Raw genomic sequence first — 22,348 nt, forward strand, 5'->3', positions numbered from 1 at the left:
GGTCTAGGAATGATCCGGATTTAAACAGGAACGCAACAAATTACAGAGATAACCATATACACAAAGATGCAGCGGAAATAATACTTCATTTCATTAATGGAAAATACTGAAACATGCTTACAAACAGAAATGGCAATAAACTAGCTAGGGCGATGGTAGCTTATCTCTGAGAAGAGATGTGATGGCTACATGCCTCTGAACTGTGTTACAATGAGGCTCGAAGGCCTATTTATTGTTGAGAAACAATGGACAACCCTTAACATTCCAAAACCTAACCCTAGGAGATGAAACGCCAAACTGTGGGCCCCGTTTGGGTAAATTGGTACATCAACTTCCCGGGGTCGTAACTTTGGCATACGATCTCTGTTTGACGCGTACAATAGCTCGTTAGAAAGATCTATCCGAGCACTACCACTTTGGGAAGGGCAACATCGGTCCATGGACCCATGTTGCCCCCAGATTTCCCAAAAAACGTCGTTTAGGGCCTCAAAACGGCTCCGGAAGTTCAGGACCCGAAAAACTGCTAAAAATAGTAAGTTGTGCTACAATTAAGGAAACTGAAAATGCTGAGAAAGACAATGGTGGGGGTCCAGGTGGACTTGGCAGGTGGCCACCAATATCCACCTGGATCATTCCTCCCCCCTTAGGAAGCAATGGTCCCCATTGCGTTGAGCTCCTCCATGAGATGAGGAAACTTCTGCTGAACTTGTTCCCTGGTGAGCCACTTGCCCTGCTGAAGGAGTTGGCCCGCTTTGACAACTCGATACAGTTGGATATTCTGTTGGCGAGTGTTCTTGATCTGTGTGTCCATGATCCGATCAGTTGCAGCTTGTTCCATGCAATCTGGATTTAATTCTGTGGGTTTGAGCTGTTCTGCAATGTCGGATGTGTCTAACAATGGTGGAAAGTATGGCCGAAGGCGGTCCACATTAAATACTGGGTGCAGGCCAAGGAATGGGGGAATGCTGAGCTCAAATGCATTGTCTCCCATAGCCTTAGTAATGGTGTAAGGACCATATCGGAGTGGTCTCAATTTTCGATAGGCTCCAGTAAGGCGTTCCTTTTGCAAATGCAACCAGACTTTGTCGCCCACCTGAAACTTGTGTGGCACCCGATGTTGATCATGTCGCTGCTTGTACTTGGCATTTGATTTCTCAAGAATGTCATGGACCTGCTGGCGAATATGTTGGATTCGCTCAATGAAGCTGGTGGCCTTATCTGTTTCGGACTGGACATGAGCTGAATTCATGTGAGTAGCTGCAAGTGGCATGGCCACATCAATGGGGCATAGTGGCTGGAATCCCAAACCCACCTGAAAAGGGCTATGGCCAGTGGAGCTGTGAAGAGCTCGGTTGTAGCTGTGCTGAACGTAGGGGAGGCTCTCGTCCCATGTGCGTGGATGCTTTGAGTTATACATGCGCAGAATGTGCACAATCATCCTATTGACAACCTCCGTCTGGCCATCAGTTTGAGGATGGAAGGCTGTGGACTTCGTGAGTTTGGTGTCCAGCATTGACCAGAGACTGGACCAAAAGGTGCTGAGGAACCGACTGTCCCGATCTGAGATGATAGACTGTGGGATCCCAAAGTGCACCCACACTCGTTCAAAGAAGAGTTTAGCAGTGGCTTCTGCTGTGATATTCTTCTTGCAGGCCATCATAATGGCCATCTTTGAGAACCTGTCGACGACCACAAAAACACAGTCATTTCCATGCTTAGTGGAAGGAAGGCCTGACATGTAATCCATGGAGATGGATTCCCAAGGTCGACTAGGGGTAGGCAACGGGGTATAGAGGCCTTGCTTCTTAATGGTCGGTTTGGCAATGGCACAGGCAGTACATGATCGGATGTACTTCCCAACATCCTGTCGAAGATTCGGCCAATAGAAATAGTTTTGCAGTACTGCCACTGTTTTCTCGACCCCGAAATGCCCAGCAGCCCGACTGTAGTGTGCTTCCCAAATCATCTTGGCACGCTCGCTTGAAGGAACACAAAGGTGACCGAGGTGGCATAATAGGGCATCCTGGAGGTGAAAATCTGCAACTTGCCGACCCTCCAAGAGTGTCTGGTATGTGTGGCCGAATTCTGGGTCGCTTTTGTAGAGAAGTGGCCAATCAGAAGTCTCGTGCCCGCAAGAGTTGAGCACGGTGGTTAGCGCCATGATCGGTGGTCGACTGAGGCAATCTGCAACATTATTGGTGCTGCCCTTTTTATACTTGATATTCAAGTGAAACTGTTGCAGGTATGTAGACCACTTCTGATGGCGATCATTCTGCAATTTCCCTTGGGTCTGTATGAACTGCAGAGGTCGGTGGTCTGTGTGGATGACCGTTTCCTTCCCCAAAATGTAATGCTTCCATTGTCGACAGGCCTGTACAATGGAATACATCTCTTTATCATAAGTGGGGTACTTCCGGACTGTGTCTGAAAGTGTTTCACTGTGATATGCCACTGGATGTCCATGTTGAGTAAGGACTGCCCCAACAGCATAGTCAGAGGCATCTGTCTCGACCTCAAATGGTTGTTGTAAATCTGGTAACGCGAGCACTGGTGCCGTGCAGAGGCGATCCTTCAACTCCCTGAATGACTTCTGTTGAGATTCAGACCAAAAGAATTTTGCTTTCGCCCCGCCCTTGGTGACTTGACTCAAGGGCCAAGAAATATGAGAAAATCCCAACACAAACCTGCGGTAGAAGTTGGCAAGACCTAGAAAGCTGCGGAGCTCTGTTAGAGTGGTTGGAGAGGGCCAATCCCGAATGACTTGGACCTTGGCTGGATCGACATGCACCCCCTGTTCATCAATGATGTATCCCAGATACTGAACCTCGGTCATGCCAAAAGTGCATTTCTCCAAATTGGCACATAGCTTGTGTTGCCGCAGTGTTTGGAGAACCTGTCGGATGTGGTGGAGGTGCTCTTCCCAACTCTGGCTGAAGATCAGAATGTCATCCAAGTATACTACTACAAAGGAGTTGGTGAATGGCCGCAAGATGTCATCCATTAGCCTCATAAAGGTTGCAGGAGCATTCGTCAATCCGAAAGGCATGACCAACCATTCGAAGAGGCCCTCCTTGGATTTGAAGGCAGTCTTCCACACATCTGAGGGTTCAATTGGTACCTGGTGATATCCTGACTTCAGATCGATCTTGCTGAAATATTTCGCCCCCTTTAGTTGGTCTAGGAGGTCATCAATCCGCGGGATCGGGTACCTATTACGGACAGTGATCTTGTTCAGTGCCCGATAGTCAATACAGAGTCTCCACGTCCCATCCTTCTTCTGTACCAACACTATCGGGCTACCACAGGGCGAAGAACTCGGACGGATGTGACCTTTCTGCAGGAGCTCCTGAATCTGTCTCTTGATTTCATTGTTCTCCAGAACGGAGCGCCGATAAATTGGTCCATTGGGTAGCGGCGCACCTGGGGTCAGATCGATGGAGTGCTTGACTTGACAGTGCAGAGGAACCCCTGCCGGGGAGGTGAAAATGTCTTCGTACTCCTCCACAATCTTGTCCATCTGTAGCTGCCGTGCAGAGGAACCCCGTTTGGAGGCCGTGGCCACTGTCTTCTTCTTCCCTTGAGGGCGTATCATCAGGAAAACAAATTTCCTGGTTTTGGAAATGATCTTACTGCATTGTTTTGCAGTAATCAAAGAGATGGCGGCAGGTGGTGCTACCTCTGGTATCCTGAACAACTTATTTCCCAATGTAATAATAACAGCACGGGGCCTTGATTCATACACAGCATGTCGCTTCCACAAGTATGGTTGTCCTAGTAATACATCACAAACTTCAAGGGGAGCAATGTCACACAATACCTCATCCGTGAAGGGCTTGATGTTGTATGGAAGGCGACACTGCTGGCTCACGCGAAGATCTCGCCCTTGGTGAAGCCACCCAATGGTGTATGGTTGTGGATGTGCTGTGGTCGGTAAGCCCAACCGCTTCACGACCTCTGCCGAAATGAGGTTCTTTTGACTCCCGCTATCAACAATGAACTGTATCGGGGAGCCCTTTACCCACATCTGGGAGTGGAAGAGACGCTCCTCCTCCTCTGGATCTTCGGGTTCATTTTTCTGGATCTTTGCGGTAGCAACAGTGGCGCTGGGATCCGCATCAATGATATGCTTCCCTTTTTCATACCCCTTATCGGGTTCTGACTCAGAGTCGGAACATGCATCTGATTCTGAAACCTTTAGCTCAGCCACCAGTGACTGCTTGGCCCGACACTCACTTGTGTTGTGAGTGGAGCTCTTATGGAACTCGCACCATTTTCCAGTGTCCTTTCTCGGCTTCGCGGCGTTGCTCTTTGCTTGCAGCTTCGGCTGGTTGTCTTGGGCTGTCCCGCCTTGGCTTTGTCCTTTGTTCTGTGGTTTAGGGGCACCTTTCCCCTGCTTTGGATTCGCAAATCCAAAGTCTCGCTTCTTTTGTTTAAACTTCTGCTCGACCTTGACGGCATACCGGTATGCTGCGCCGAGCGAGGGGATGTTTAAGAACTGTATTTCTTCCTGGATGTACTTGTGCAGGCAGCCACGGTATTTGAGTATCAAATGTTGCTCCGAATCCTTGATACCCAACTTTGTGCGAAGGGTATGGAAAAGATTGGTGAACTCCGGCACGTCTTGGTCCCTTCCCTGCCGCAGCGTGGTCCACTTTATGTATTCATCCTCATAGCTTCCGACAGGGTAGTACTGCTCCTTGATGGCATCCCGGAACGAATCCCAGGTGGGTGCGGCTGAAAACAGTGAGCCAGTACTTTCATCCTTCTGCTCGCAGTAGGTTTCCCACCAGTCCTTGACGTGGGGGGCTGCTTTGAGGAGAGCAAAAACAATCTTTTCCCGACTCGAAAATTCATGAACAGAAAAATAACCCTCTAGCAGATTTAACCATTTATCTACGGCATCAGCGTCTATCTGACCCTCGAATATGGGGATTTCAAAATTAACTTGTACCTTAAAGGGTGTGGTGTTTCCAGAGGAGCTACTGGAAGCCGATGCGCCGCTTCTGGGTAGCCGCTGAAGGATCTGCGCAAAGCTGTCCATCATCGCGTTCCGTTGTCGCTCGAGCGCTTCTTCGAGCAAGATTTTGATGGGATCTCCTGCCCCCTCGTCTTTCTTCTCGTCCGCCATGGGAGGCCGTCGGGATTTGCGAGGCTGGTCTTGCAAAGGTTCAACCAGTTCAAGCCCTAACTCCTTATATCCCGACCTTGTTGGGGACATGCAAAGAAAAACAGAGAAAAAGCAGACCGCTCTGATACCACTGATCCGGATTTAAACAGGAACGCAACAAATTACAGAGATAACCATATACACAAAGATGCAGCGGAAATAATACTTCATTTCATTAATGGAAAATACTGAAACATGCTTACAAACAGAAATGGCAATAAACTAGCTAGGGCGATGGTAGCTTATCTCTGAGAAGAGATGTGATGGCTACATGCCTCTGAACTGTGTTACAATGAGGCTCGAAGGCCTATTTATTGTTGAGAAACAATGGACAACCCTTAACATTCCAAAACCTAACCCTAGGAGATGAAACGCCAAACTGTGGGCCCCGTTTGGGTAAATTGGTACATCAACTTCCCGGGGTCGTAACTTTGGCATACGATCTCTGTTTGACGCGTACAATAGCTCGTTAGAAAGATCTATCCGAGCACTACCACTTTGGGAAGGGCAACATCGGTCCATGGACCCATGTTGCCCCCAGATTTCCCAAAAAACGTCGTTTAGGGCCTCAAAACGGCTCCGGAAGTTCAGGACCCGAAAAACTGCTAAAAATAGTAAGTTGTGCTACAATTAAGGAAACTGAAAATGCTGAGAAAGACAATGGTGGGGGTCCAGGTGGACTTGGCAGGTGGCCACCAATATCCACCTGGATCAAGGAACCAACTCCCAAGTGTTATTCTTTTCGATCTGCTCAAGTTCTTCATTCATTGCCTTGACCCAGCATTCATCTTTGCATGCCTCTTTTACATTTTGAGGTTCAGTGGAGGAGAGCAATGCCAAATAGTTTGAGGCTTCTACAACTGTTCTTCTTGTTTGTACACCTGCCTCTTTCTGCCCCAAAATCTGAGATTCTGGATGATTCTTCTGAACGTACCTGGATGGAATCTTCTCTTCTATCCTTATCTATTCCTCTGGTGCCTCTTGAGGTTCTTCTTCATCATCAGTCTGATTTGGAGAGTAGTCTTCATCGTCTTCGATATTTTCATAATTTACTTGCCTAGGAATGTATCCTTTTTCATCAACCACTACATCAATTCTGTCAACAATTCTTCCAAGTCTTTTATTGTAACACTTATATGCTTTATTGTGGGGAGAATAACCTAGGAGAATGCCTTCATCTGCTCTAGGTTCAAGTTTTCCAAGCTGTTCATCATTATTCTTAATATAGCATTTGCTTCCAAAAATTTTGAAATGCTTTACCGAAGGAGTCTCACCATACCAGAGCTCATGAGGAGTTTGAGTGCTTTTCACTCGGACATTTGTTTTGTTGAGAATAACAACCGCATCAAATGCAGCTTAACTGCAGAAGGTTGTGGGAGTTCCAGACTCATCAAGCATAGCATGAGCCATTTGTTGGACCGTTCTATTCATCCTTTCCACCACTCCATTTTGTTGAGGAGTCCTAGCTGTAGAGAATTCCCTTCTTATTCCATGTTCTTCAAAGAAATCAAAAAATTAATTTGAGGTAAACTCCCCACCTCTGTCGAACCTGAGGCACTTAATTTTGTGATCTGATTCGTTTTCAGCCAAGGCTTTGAAGGATTTGAATTTTTTGAATGCTTCATCTTTGTGCTTCAAAAGTCCTAACCAAACCATCATGTAGAAGTCGTCAATGAATAATATAAAGTATTCTTCTCCTCGAAGTGACCTTGTCCTAAATGGACCACATACATCTGTATGGACTAGCTCAAGAGGCCTGCTAGCTGATCCTTCCTTCTCAGGGAAGTTAGTTCTGGTTTGCTTACCAAACTGACATGATTTTCATATTGTGTTGTCTGGAATTTTGATATCTGGAAGACCACGAACTGCCTGGTATTTGCATGCTTTCCTTATTTGTGAAAAGCTTAGATTCCCCAACCTTCGGTGCCATAACTAGTGTTCATCATCCTTGCTCAAATAGCATCGTTGCTGTCCTTCTTCAAATATGTATAAACTATTTGGAGTTCTTCTACCTTTGATCACTGTTGTTCCTGTGTCAAGATCACGAACACTACATCCATTTGATCGAAATATTACCTTGGTTCCTTGATCACACATCTGACTGACACTCAGTAGATTATGCTTCAAGCCATCAACATACAAAACATTTCCAGCTTTGACCTTTTCTTTCAACTAAGCAGTGCCTCTTCCTTTTATGACTACAGGGGTGTCATTTCCAAAAGAAACTTTCTTTCCCTTTTCTAAAACACTATATGATTCAATTTTTTCTTTATCACCTGTCATATGCTTCGAACATCCACTGTCGATGTACCATATATTTTCCTGTCCTTCTGCATAAAAAGCTATCCCACATCTTTCTGGTTGTGGTTCCTTTATTCTCCATGTTTTGGTGCTTGAGGATTGTTCCTTTGTCTGTCGAAACCTGCTCCTACATTCAGAATCTTCATGACCGAAGTTATTACAAATAGAACATTGAATTTCATTTTCAAGGGCCGAAAAGTTGTTATAGGTCCTTTTCGTAATCCCAGTCATACTTCTTTGTTTTTGAGCTTCTCTAGTCATGATTGTCTTATAGGCAACACATTGAGCTACTTTGTGACCAAAGTTATGGCAAGAGAAACATTGGCCATTGAAGAAACTTTTGCGATTATCAAATCTACCAGCCAAATGATTGTAGTTTCTATTGTCATCCATTCTTGAAGAAAATTGAGAAGTTTTTACCTGTGGCTGGTTGTAGCTTTTGTTCACCCTTAAGATGGATTTCCCCTGGTTTACATGGTACTCTTTTTTATTCTTGATGTAATTTGTCCCTGTTTTACCTGGTGATCTCCACTGGGCTTTTGCTCATTCCTCCTTGCTGCATCAAGATAACTCTTTGAGGTGGATGCTTGAGATGCTTCTCCATTATACCCCAAACATGTCTTGATTAGTGGAGAATGATGTACATTGATAATATCATCTAGAGTTTTAGATCCTTTAACAAATTTAAGATTAAGAGCCTTTGTTTTCTCAATTTCTTTTCTAAGGCCAACAATTTCACATTCTAACTTCTCAAGAATTTTTTCTTTTTCATCAAGTTGGAATTGCAGAGTATCAATTATCATATCTTTTTCTTCTAAACATGTTTTGAGTCTAGAAATCTCTTCATAAAAACCATCTACATCTATAGCGTCCATGTAATCATCATCTTCAAAAGCCATTAAAAGTTTATAATCATTACCTCGTTCATCTTCGTCACTATTTGATAGGCCATCACTGTCTTCATCAGTGTAGTAACTTTTCTTAGTTGCATTCTATTTCTTGTTCCATCTAACAGGTTCCTTCCCTTTGTCAATCTTATCCTTATGAGGACACTTGGCAGCATAATGACCGACTCTTCCACAAGCAAATAATTTGAAAGGTAACTTACCTCGGAATCTTCCAGCACCCCGTTGAAGATTCTTGACAAAATTTGATTCTTCTTCTTCTTCTGACATGTGTCCTGACTCATAGTAGTCTCCTTTGCCTAAAGCCTTGAAAGTAGCTTCTCTCTTGTCCGATGGTCCTCCTTTCCTCATTTCATAAGCAGTTATAATCTCGTGCAGCTGTGACATGGTAAGGTTTCATAGATTCTCTTTTTCTTCTATTGCAGAAACTTTAGATTCAAACCTAGGGGACAAAGATCTTAGAACTTTTTCAACCACAACAGCCTCTTTTATTTCTTCACCCAAGTTTTTCATACAATTAACAATCTCATCTACATGAAGGAAATAGTTAGCCACACTTTCATCATTGTGCATTCTGAGATTTTCATACTGAATTCTGAGGGTTTGAAGTTTTGCTCGTTTTACCTGTTCATCTCCTTCATAGCTCAGAACAATCTTGTCCCATATTTCCTTTGCGGATTTATACTGCATAACCTTGACGAATTCTGATTGAGATAGACATCCTAATAGGGTATTGACTTCCTTTGCATTTGTTTCATATTTCTTCTTCTCAGCCGGATTTGTAGGAGTTGCCGATGGAAAAGTGTACCCTGTATCGATGATATCCCAGACTTCTGTACCAAGAGATTGAAGATAGGCGGTAACTCTTACCTTCCAATATACGAAGTTTGTCCCATAAAAAATCGGTGGCCTGATAGATGCTTCTCTCTCGTAGTTTCTCATGATGATGGATCTTCCTCCAAGCGATCAAACTTCTTCAGAAGGACCTGGTCTGACACCAATTGTTGGAAATAATACTAAGAGGGGGGGTGAATCAGTATTATCAAGCCAAATATTCCCTCTTTAAAATTCAGAGGATATACGGTACTTTAGTTAGTAAAACCCGTGTATATAGGCAACTATGTAGAAGGAAACCCGCATATACAATGCAAACTTATGATTTACTTTATCTTTCAGATGTTGATTATTAATCTGTGTATCTGAGTGAAATAGACAGTAACCAAACCAGTAAAACAGAATAGAAGACAGTCACACACAAGAACACAAGATATAAGGTGGAAACCCAATGTGGGTGAAAACCACCTGCTGCAATTCGTCTTTATCTTTCTTTAATTAGAAACTTCCTTTTACAATGCACTGGCACAGTCCTTTACCAGTACGTAGGCTACAACCTGCAGAGAGCTACAACCCTCTCTCGTTTTCCAGCTTCTCCTGGAAGGGAGCTACAACCCCCTTAGCTCTTGTACTAGCCAAGATACTAGTACGTAGGTGCTGGCCTACTGAAGGCTACAACCTTCTCTTTCTTCCAGGGACCACGTTTCATAAATTTTTAGACTGGATCCATGAACATCAATCAATCATCAAGTATATCTGCATCAAAAAATATCCTTTTCCCCAATTAGCACTGAATCAAGTAAACACTTCTCTGACAGCTGTACCCAGAACACAGTAACAGTAACCACACACCAAATTCTGAAGCCAGAATACTGCAACAATAAACAGAGCCATCTAGATCATAATTAAAAGATATACGCTATTTCAACAACCTGAAACTTGCGTGTATACGCTCCTGTGTTTGGACCAACCTGCGTATACACCGTTTTCATTCACTAAACCAGCGTGTATACGCTCTTTCACTTCACTGAACCTACGTACAGATCTATAAAGAATAATTCATTCTTTCAAATATTCAGACACTAATTAACCCAGATTGTCAGATTTATAGATCAAGCATGCACCTCATATAACAAATCAAAATCATACAAAGATACTATTATTCAAGCTTAAATATTATGACCCATCAATAGAACTCATCCTTCTTTATGCGCTAAGGTTCCTCCTTCATTCAGATCCAGATCTGCACCATAACCCCAATCACAAATATTTCAGATTAGCACTTATTAGATATTCAAGTCATTCAGATTGATTGCCTTGCCAAGTGATCTCCTTCCACTTTTATAGTCTTAGGCCTTTCACAATACCACGGTCCAAAACCATAATAACACAATACCATGAACCCAATACTTGGGGTCAACACTTTTGGATGTAATACCACGGACCAAAACCATAGGATCAAAAACTGTTGGACCAATACCATGAGCCAACCATGAAAGTGCGTGAACTTTTCTCTTCATGAAAGGAACTTTTCTCTGCATGAAAGTGTGTGAACTTTTCTCTATATGAAAGAAACTTTTCTCTGCATGAAAGTGCGTGAACTTTTCTTTACATGAAAGAATCTTTTATCTTCATGAAAGTGTGTGAACGTTTCTCTACATGAAAGAAACTTGTATCTTCATGAAAGTGCGTGAACTTTGTTGCACTATAATTTATCATCTGAGATGAGTGGGTTGCCATCAAGTACAACATATGTATCATAATGCCAACAGTCCTCTCAAGAATCTTGAAAGGTCCACAATATCGAGGTGAAAAATTAGCACATGACCTAATCTTTAAGGAGATATTCCTAGGCTTTATTTGCAATTACACCTATTCTCCTACCTGGAATTCCTTAAACAACCTATGTTGATCCACAAAGCTCTTCAGCCTTTCATGCCTGGTCCAATCAATACCTTTTTCACTAGATCACTCCAACTAATAGGAGTATTACAATTCTACCCATAAAGTGCCTCAAACAAACTCATATTCAAATATTTTTGATACCCATTGTTATATGCAAACTCCATCAGTGGAAGATACTCTTCCCACTTTCTTTATTGATGCATAACATACATTCTCAACATGCTCTCTAAAATTCTATTGACCTTCTTTGTCTGTCCAGCTGTCTACAGATGATAAGATATATTAAAGGTCAACTGTATACCCAAACCTACAAATAACTCTTTCCAAAACCTAGAAGTGAACCTGGAATCCCTGTCTGACACAGTCTTCTTTGGAACACCATGCAACCCCACTATGTCCTTGATGAAGACTCATGCTACCTCACTAGTTGAATTCGTAGACTTTACTGGAATGAATTGCTCTACCTTTTTCAACTTGTCAACCATAACCATAATAGAATAACATTTTCTAGATGTCCTTGGAAAACCTGTAATAAAGTCCATAGAAATGACCTCTCATTTCCACTCTGGAATCAGAATCGGTTGTGATAAACCACCTGGATGTTTAGATTCTAGTTTTACTTATTGACAATCCAAACATATTGCAACAAAATCTGCCACCTCTTTCTTAAAATTTGACCAGTAGTAGAACTTATTCATAGTTTTCAATGTCTTTTGATATCCCTGATGACCTAAATATGGCTTGACATGAAATTCCCTCAAGATAAACTTCTTGAGCTCACTATTGTTCGACACATAGAGCTTGTCCCTAAATCTGATCAGACCATCTGTCATGAGATGATATTCCACATCCTGATTACCTATCCCCTTTTGTTGTAACCTGTGCCTAAGCTCCCTATACATGTCATCCCATTGATCTTCCTTTAAGATCTTAGCTTGTAAATCAGTGCCATATGAACTCACATATGTTATATGATTTACCTGTACTATTCTGCTAAGAGCATCTGCAAGCCTATTCTCTCTACCCTTAATGTACTTGATCTCGAAGTCAAACTCACTAATTGTAGCCAACCACCTAGCTGGCCTGAAATTCATATTTGGTTGGTCAAATAAGTATCTCAATTCACTGTGATCACTCATCAAGATGAATATCCTACCAAGAAGATAGTTCCTCCACATCTTCAAAGCATGGATGATCGCTTCCAACTCAAGATCATGTGTCACATAGTCCTTCTCGCGCTCATTCAGATTCCTTAATTCATAGCATACCACCTATCCTCCTACATTAGGACTCCACCAAGTCCTCTCTTGCAAGCACATGTACACACCACAAACTCTTTATCTAGATATGTAATCTTTAGAACATGAGCATTTGTCAACAACTGCTTCAATCTCTCAAAGCTAGTTGCACATTCTTCTGTCCATTCAAAATTATTTCCTTTCCTTTGCAATGATGTAATAGGATAAGTAATCTATGAGAAGTTCCTAACAAACCTCTTGTAGTAATCGGCTAATCCCATAAATTATCTGACTTCATTCACATTCCTAGGAGTTTCCCATTCCATGATAGCTCTTCTCCTTTTTGGATCCATTGTTATGCCTTCCTTGGAAACCATATGTCCCAAATAATATACCTCTATTTCAAATAAACTGCATTTACTAAGCTTGGCATATAACTAATGCTTTCTTAGCAATCTCAATACTATTGCTAAGTTTTCGGCATGCTCTTCCTCATTCTTAGAATATATCAATATATCATCAATGAATACAATAAAAAAAAATTGTCTAGATAATGACACAACACACTATTCATTAAACACATGAAAGTAGTTGGAACATTAGTCAAAACAAAAGGAACTAAAAAAAACTCATAATGCCCATATTTGTTCCAAAAATCAGTCTTGTAAATGTCCTCTTCTTTGATGTGTGTCTAATGATAACCTGGTCTCAAATCAATCTTTGAGAACATTGCTTTTACCTTCAACTGATCAAATAATTCATCAATCCTCAACAATAGATACTTGTTCTTGATGTTTACCTTGTTCAACTACCTATATTCAATACACAACCTGAGTACCATCCTTATTATTAATTAACAACATTGATACACCACAAGGTGACACACTTGGCCTAATGTATCCTTTGTCAAGCATTTCCTTCAACTACAACTTTAATTCCACTAATTCTGGAGTACTCATCCTGTAAGGTTCCTTTGATGTTGGTTCTACCCCTCGTACCAACTATAGTATACTTCCTTGTGAGGTACAAAATATGAAATATATGTTGCGAATACATCCTAAAACTACTACAAAAATAAGATATCTTCTCAAAACCTCTGCATCCTCAACATCCTTACCTTTATTACTAGAAATGTGCACTGCAAACAACACGCACCCTTTCCTACGACTATGCTTTTACTGAACATATGTAACCATTCTCACTGATGTAGCTTCTTCTTACCCTGCAAGATTCTTTGTTCCCCATTGTCATCCAAGCACTCAATAGCCTTATCATAACAATCCACCTTAGTCTTGTGAAGATACAACCAATACATACCTAGAAGCATATTGTATGATCCCAATGAAAGTACATTCATATGAATTGATGTAAGCATACCATTCAAGTGAAATGCACAAGCTCTTACCCAATGATGAACTCTTTTCTTAGTACCTATAGCCAACTGCACTAACCAAGACTCTACATGCACGTATTTATTCAAACCACACTTCTCCACAAAGTCAGGGTTAACATAACTATAATTATATCCAAGGTCAATCAAAATAGAAGCAACTTGATCACAAATTTGACTGTCCATCACAATAACAGATGCCTGGTGATCCACCTTCCTTTTATAAAATGTTGCATAGATCCAAGGAATTCTCTATCTAAAATCCCCAACTATTTATGCTTCCTATGCACTAAAGATATGATGCCTACAACCCTGATACGATGGGAAATCCCTCTTGAGATGCTTTTTGTCGCATATCCAACACTACAATTGTCCCTTACCCTCACCTTTGTTTTGCTGCCTTCCGGGTTGTGACCCATGTCCATTTCCAATTGCATTAAAGTTGTTATAAGGAAAATCATTCTCTTTCTCAACTGCATCCTGAGCTCTTATTTGCTTCAGTGGCCATTTACCTTTAGTTTTGTCTTTCCCTTTTCAACCCTGTTGAGACTTTGTCTTACACTTTGAATGTTCATAACAATGATTCAAATTTCCAATTACTTCCTCAAGCAACCGATGCTCATCATACTCAATCTGATATTTAAATGCTAATAGTAATCCACTAACTAATCTCTGAACTTTTTCCTTATCATCCTTAAGATACGGTGCATGCCTCAATAATTTCAAGAAATTAGCCATGTACTCCTCATCTGTCATCGATCCCATCTTCAGCTCATAGAACTCCTTAGCTTTACTGTCATAGTACCTTTTTGAAAAGTACTTCTTCCTTAAAAGTATCTTGAACTCATGCCAACTCAACTTCTTTATCCCTATGTTTCTGACTCACTTCACATCTTCCCATCAGATGTCTACTTTCCCTTTGAGGCTGAAAATAACTATTATGGCCTTCATGTTCTTTGTATAGTCATGCAACTCAAAGAACTTCTTCATCCCAAGTAATCATGTATATGCATCTTCCAGCTTCTTCAACTCTTCATCAAATGTAGGTGTCTTGGCTTTCTTGAAATCATCCAGAAAATATCCCATTTTATTCCTTTGTAAGGATGATAGTGAGACCATGATACCTATCTAAACAAAAAATAGAGTAGAACCCATGCCCATCACCTCTCCTATCTAGTGTATCCAAGAATCTTCCATCCCTTACAGTATCATCCTTGTTCGACCTCTGCCCATCATGAGATCTGCTACCATATGCTCCATTAGTCTTGTCTTCTTGTCCATGATTGATCCTAAGTAGTCCTTGTCTCTGCAAGTCTAACAGAATATGAAGGATAACATCATTGACCTCTTCTTTCTTTCTATTGTGCCTTAGCAAGTATCTCCCGTGACTGAATGATCCTGTCATTATCTTCTTTTCAACTTTTAATTTCTGCTTTCAAACTTCTCAGTGTGTCTTCTGTGTGAGGGGAGTGCTCATCACCATGTTGATCATCTGACCCGTAGGGAGAGTCTTGTGAGCTATATTCTACCATCTTATTAATCATCTTTGATCCTCTACCCACAAATATACTATGTCATATAAATCAAACATAAACATAATCAAACATACCTCAGTGAAGTTCAAGGGAGGATATCTCAACTACAAGATCAACCATATTAGCACAATACATGTATAATAATAATCATAACAATATATCAACATCATCTCAGTCATTATCTAGTTACCATGAATGATAATACCAACTGAATACCATGACCACATGCACAACAACCATGACCATAATAATGCATGCATTACAAACATATAGACACTGACATGCATAACAAATGCATAGACGACTGACATGTAGTCATGACAACCACATCCCAACAACAACATCATCAAATTCTACATGAAAACACCACTGAAAAAATCACCACCACCATGCATGCATAACAAGCACATATACAAACTTCACACATGCATGACAAACACATTATGCCTATCCAGTCCAGGGGTTGAACCATGCTCTCATATCACTCTATAACACCCTCCTCCCACATTTACCCAACTTAACTAGCCTATTGAGGAAAACATGTGATGAAGAGTTACTTTGATATGATTAAACTTCCTAGATCACCTTAAGGAAGTGGCATCGACAAGCCAATACCTTACTAACTTCCCTTAGGTGTTACAGGACCCCCAAGAGCTAAACCACCCTTCTAAGTGCCCAAACCCTCAGTTAACTTGGTTTTTTTACTGATATGGACTCCTAGACACTGGTATAACACTGTCTAAATTTGATTGTAACCCTCCAATCACATGCATAAGCCTACAAGGGAGTGATTGTTGTCTTTTTCACCCAGTTTTGTGCCAGCGACCACAAGATCTAAGGCTCTTTTGAAGGGCTAGTTTCCAAACCATTGCCAAAAACTTAATGAAAATTTTAGAAATGATAAATGACATAGGTAAAAATCCTTCCATACAAATGTATACAAGAACTTGACCTAAACAGACCTAACCATGATAGACATTCCATCAAACACATCATGAACATGTAATCTACAGGTCATAATTACACATCTGAAAATAGGGATCTCATACTTATTTGAGAATCATCAAGAAGTTTTAGTGCCTTCTCACAATAGCCGCATTATCATCTATTATATCATATATTCATCAACCATTCATTTACTAATCAAAACATGATGAGATCCACGGCTAAAGTTTTATATAAAATGATGCTTATAACCAACATATGACTAGAATAATAGCATTAATAGAACAACCATTAAAGCCAAAAAATAACAAGTATAAATACTCATGCAATATAAGAGGAAAAGAGCTCTTATTAACATATGCAAAAGCCAACCAAGTCAAGGACTTCCACGTACCACCCGACCATATATTGGGTTGAACCAAATCTTTCTTTCAAAGAATCATCCTTGTGCCATATTCCAAGCGTGAATGTGGAACTCACAACAAAAATAACTGGGGCTTCCTTGGGCTTTACCATGTATCTCACCATTACTAGTCAAGGGATTCCTAGGCCTGAAACCCTCATCTATACAACCAGTATTTATCGTGTATCCCACCATCACTGGTCAAGGGATTCCTAGGCCCAAACAAGAAACATACACTACCAGGCTTTACCGCAATCCCGCCGCTAGTGATCAAGGGATCACTAGGCCTAAACAAGCATGGATTCCTCCATATTTCTTCACCAATACCTTATGGAATTTTCCTATCTCCACCCTCAGGCTTTACAGTGTATCCCTCCATTACCGATCAAGGGATTCCTAGTCCCTTGGGAATTTTCACGAGACCACCTCACCCTCTTCCAAAACCATCCGACAATATAGCTCATTCAAATGAGAGAACCACATCACACCATGGCTATCCAGAAATGGAAAGGCAAGGTTGAAACCATTATCACACCTATAAAAACCCATGCCAATGACAGTAAGATAACCAAATACACACATGCATGTACCATGCATGCCAAAACTAGCAAGGAAATCATATATGCAACTCGATACCTACAAGTAATCCAATTGTAGCTGCTTGATCCAACTCTTATTTTCTTGATATTTTCTTTCCTTTGTTTTCTTTCCCTTCCTTTACCTTCATTTATCCAATGCTAAAGGGCTCCAAGAATTTTATAAGCATGCAAGAGTATGTGAGAGAGAGAGAGAATAGAGAGAGAGCTCCCAAACTGGACCGACAAAAGGTTGTGAAATGACCCTCATAAGCCTTTTATTAATGAGGCCCCCATTCTCTTCAATTTCCATTATTTTCCTTCAATTTCCTCCTCACATGAAACCTGTGACCTTTCACCTTCCTTTTCTCCTAATTTCCTTTATTTTCATAAATAAAATTTCAATTAATGCCTCTTTTCCTTTTCAAATCCTTTGCCATTGCCTTTGCCAATTTTTCTTAGACATAATAAACCAAATGAACACCCACTAGCATGCTTTTCCCAACATTCAGCTCGAAATATGTGTCCCATGACCTTGATCTTATTTTGACTTTATTAATTTTATTACATGGATTTTTAACCAGGGTTGTTACACCCACCAATGCATTGCAAGATATGGTTGGATTCATTTCTTATTTTTCATCCCTTGGTGTTGGTTCCTAGTGTATATGTTCTTCTTTTGACGTTTCTTGTTCCTTTTCTTCCTCTTCTTCACAATCTATGTAAAATAATTTCCTCTCAACACACTTATAACCTTTAATGTATTTTCTACCACAGTTATAACAAGATCCTTTTGCTCTTTTTTCCTCTAGTTTTTGTGGCATCTACCTTGTAGGTTGTGGAATTCTATGAGCCACAACACTTCCATCTTTATAGTTGTGAGTGATAGACCTCCTTATTGTCATAATATTTCTTTCAACTTTTCTTGCCACCCTAAATGCATTTTCCGATGAATTATGTTCTCAAAGGAAAACCTCATGTTGGATATTGTCCTTTAAAGTCCCTATGAATACATCAAACATATGCTCCTTTGGAATATCAGTTACTTGGATATTCAATCTTTAGAAGTCATCGATGTGCTCTGTCATTGAACCCTTTTGTTAGAGATTTATCAATTAGCTAAAGAAGGTATTGTTCTTCGTATCCTCATAATGTGTTATCGATTCCTCCGTAAAAATTGACCAAGTGATAAGAGATTTACAAGAGAAAATCCATCACTACCACACAAACTTATTGGGTTATAAATATAAATCTGGATTGCATACCTTTTGTGTTTGTTTCACATCATGTAGATCAAAGAATTGCTCCATCTATAGTATCCATGTTACCAGATCATTGCCATCAAACTTTCTCATATTAATATTAGGAATGTGGTTGGTATTCAAACAAGGGTTTCAGTCTCTAAAATCATGATTCACATTCCTTTTGTTTTCATCATGAGTTTCATGGACTACCTTGTCACCATTAGCGAGCCTTTCTTGTAGCAACTTTGTCAAACCTTCCTTCAAAACTTCCATGTCTGCTTTTAAACCGTTCACGTCACATTTTATTTCCACTTTTAAACCATCCATTTCACCTTTTATTTATTCTTTTAAAAAATCCATTTCCATTATATTTCATATTTGGTTTCTCTTTGTGAGAGAAAAATTTGTTACACCTGGTCCCTTAATTTTGATATATCATGTTGACTCATCCTCTTCATGCATCATAATAGAGATTTTTGAGGGCTTAATGGGTGTAGAATTATATTTGTTTGGAGGTATTTTAGAACCAATTAATGATATATATGCTTAAATATTCCCTTTGAATCACTTCAAAGTGATTTTTCAAATAAAATTTATGCAAATTTAAAATACTCGCCTTTTAGAGCTTGATTTTGAACTTGTTGATAGGCTGATATTGAATATTGTATATCTGTGATTTTAGCCTCCCAAGGTCTGAAATTATGTCTTGTGGTATCCCTCTATGTCCTCTTTCCAAACCCACAAGTTATACTAAGATTGTATTATTCAAGATAAATTTATGCCAAATCTCCCAAGATGATCTTCTTATGGACTACTTTGGTAGAGAAAACTTGTATGACCTGCCATGCATCATTATTTCCACCTTCAACCTTGAAAATACTACCCAAGAAACAAGTGACTATGAGATTTCATCCACTTTTTATGAAATTCAATTTGGATTTCCAAAATGAAATTCATGATGGTTTTCCCTGAGTCACTTGTTTGAGACTAAATTCTAGAGGATACAAAAATAATAACTTCCGTGAACCATAACTCTGAGAAAATAGTGAACTAAGCTCTAAAATGTTTCAATGATGTTCATCAAGATTTCAGCTCCACGTGGTTGAAATTTTGTCTTTTGAATCCTTGTATAAAAAAACAATTATAGTGAAAATTCCAAGAAGACTCATTTGAAGCAATGAAACCCTAGGATCCAGAGCTCTTATATCAAATCTTATGTAACCAGTTCCCAAAAGTAGAAGAAAATATGGATCAACGACTTGAAAAATAAGCCACTTCAAGGGGGAAACCTCCTTTTACATTAAATAAATGAACAATTCTTCAATGATTCAAATGATAAGTCCTCCCTTTTATGTATAGGAGTCTAAAGGGTCAAAATATAATTATAGCCTACATAACAATAATAATGTAGCCCCTAGGGATATCTCAATTGATCAAGTTCCCATTGCTAAGTACCTTTCCATTTGGGAGGTCACGGGGTCAAATCTCCTCGATGCCCTTGGGGTTAGGCTTAACCAGATAAGTCAGCGGGTAGATCCCTTCAGGTGGATCAAACAGGTAAGGTTTTTAACCAATAATTATTTGTATGTTTATTCTTTGCCTCCACATGTAAAAAATTCAACTCGGTGTGTACATTCAATAATATCTCTTACATTGTCATCCTAGTGAGCATGTGACAAATGTATTCTCCAATTAGCTACTCACCCTTCCAAGCCAAAGAAACACCCATCCTTGGGTGATCTAGTTGTCCCATGGATTTCCTATATGCTATAATTGAATCCTATTGTTATACTCTTATAGCCAAGTCCCCTTCTATCATTCTCTAACATAAGTTACACTACATTTCTCATGGAGTTTTATATCCAAGGTGCCCTTTATGACTTGCTCCCATGAGGCAATCAAAGTGTGTCACAAGGATGAAATGTCACCACAGTGGCCTTGTTCCTAGGCTCTTTTATTCATCATTTCACCTATACCACAACATTCAATTCCCATGAGATATGCTCAAAATTTTCAAATAAAAAATTTTAGATGCCCAAATTTTCTTAAGTTAGAAGTCATATCTCAGAAGCATGAGACTTTTACTTATGATATTGGACTTCTTTGCAAGTGGTGATATTTGTATATATCATAGTTGATTATTGAAGAGATTGTTAAAGCCTTATAGCCAAGTTCCCTTCTGGCATTCTCTAACGTAAATTACACTGCATTTCTCACAAAGTCTTATAACAAAGGTTCCCTTTATGACTTGCTCCCATGAGGTAGTCAAAGCATGTCACAGGAATGTAATTTCACCACAGTGGTCTTTTTCTTGGGTTATATGCTTCATAATTTCACTTATATAACAACATTCAGTTCCCATGATATATACTCAAAAACTTCAAATCAGAAATTTTAATTGCTCAAATGTGCTTCATTCAAAAACTAGATCTCACAAACATGAGACTTTTAGCTATGACGGTGGGATCCTTTGTAGGTGGTGATATTTTTATCTATAATAGTGGCTTCTATATCACACCCGATTCCATCACTCTACTTGTAATCTAAACTTTCAATCAGCCAAACAGTGGTAAGTGTTCATACATATAATATATTCATTACAAAATTTACAACATCCCTTGAAGTGATCTCAAAATTGTTACACGCATAATAATTATTTCACTTTCAACTGATTTCATGTATATTGAAATGAAACTATCATTGCAACATACATTTTCATCATAATCATTCTAAGAATTCAATAATGCAATCAAACATTTATTCCACCAACTCAAAGGGTAAAAAATGAGAGTTACAAAATGACTTTCTCCATTAAGATATATATCTATAAATTTATGAGTAATTAGTTTCCACTTTGTTTTTCAAAATGATGGATTCATGCCACTCTTTTCACTACTCAAAAATTCCTTAAGACTATTACAAGTTATTTCCTTTCATGACAGGACAATCATGCAACTGATTGTCCTATACAAGCATGCATGCATTCAATGCACCAAGAATATGTACCATTGTGATTCATAATATGAGTGTCTTGAACAAACCATATCATAGTAGTTCATGAATGCTTCACAATGCTTCTATTAATATTTATACACTTAAGGCATCTAGCCTTTGTCATAACCCACTAGGTATTAATGACAAACTTGCTTTCATATATCAACAATTCCATACAATTCTCACATTCACTAATTAAAACCAATCATTTACTATACATGTTCCTTATCAAAAACTCAACAATATATGATGGAATCAATTTTATTAATATCAAAAACTATTATCCAATTCTCATGGAATCATTAACACAATGCAATACCTACATTTATGTCATACCTCCCACATTTTTGTGCAATCTCTCCATGCATTATTTGATCTCATGAATGCATTATTCATTCATTTAATCTATTTTTAACATGGAAACTCAATGCATGCACATATTACTAATATTTTATTAAATATTTATGCATTGACAATTTCCTGCCCTAACCATACCCCTTCTTGAGCATCCATTTAATATGTGTATTAAATTGAATAAAAAAAAGATATCAAGTTCAACTAAAAAGAATTCTTACCCAATTCCTTTAAATTTTTAGCTTCACTTTGTGTTTTCCCTTCTTACTTGGCTACCAGCGACATGCATTCTCAACTAAAATCTTTTCAAGGAGTCCAACTAGCTCCACCTATGATTTTATTGACCTACATCTACTATCATTGTCTTCATCATTCATAATTGTTCCCCCCAATAGAATTTCCATGAGGTCCATTCCCATTTGACTTAGCATACTCATACATCCAAAATCCCCTAAAACAAATTTAATCTCACATGTTAGTCACAATTCTATCATTTCATTTATTTACTTACAATTTCAATGAATATTCAAAAGGGGAACTTACATTATGTATCCAAAT

This window comes from Pinus tabuliformis, chromosome 8 (genome assembly GCF_031772625.1).
Source record: "Pinus tabuliformis cultivar Carrire ecotype Pingquan chromosome 8, CPIR1, whole genome shotgun sequence".
Lineage (NCBI taxonomy): Eukaryota > Viridiplantae > Streptophyta > Pinopsida > Pinales > Pinaceae > Pinus > Pinus tabuliformis.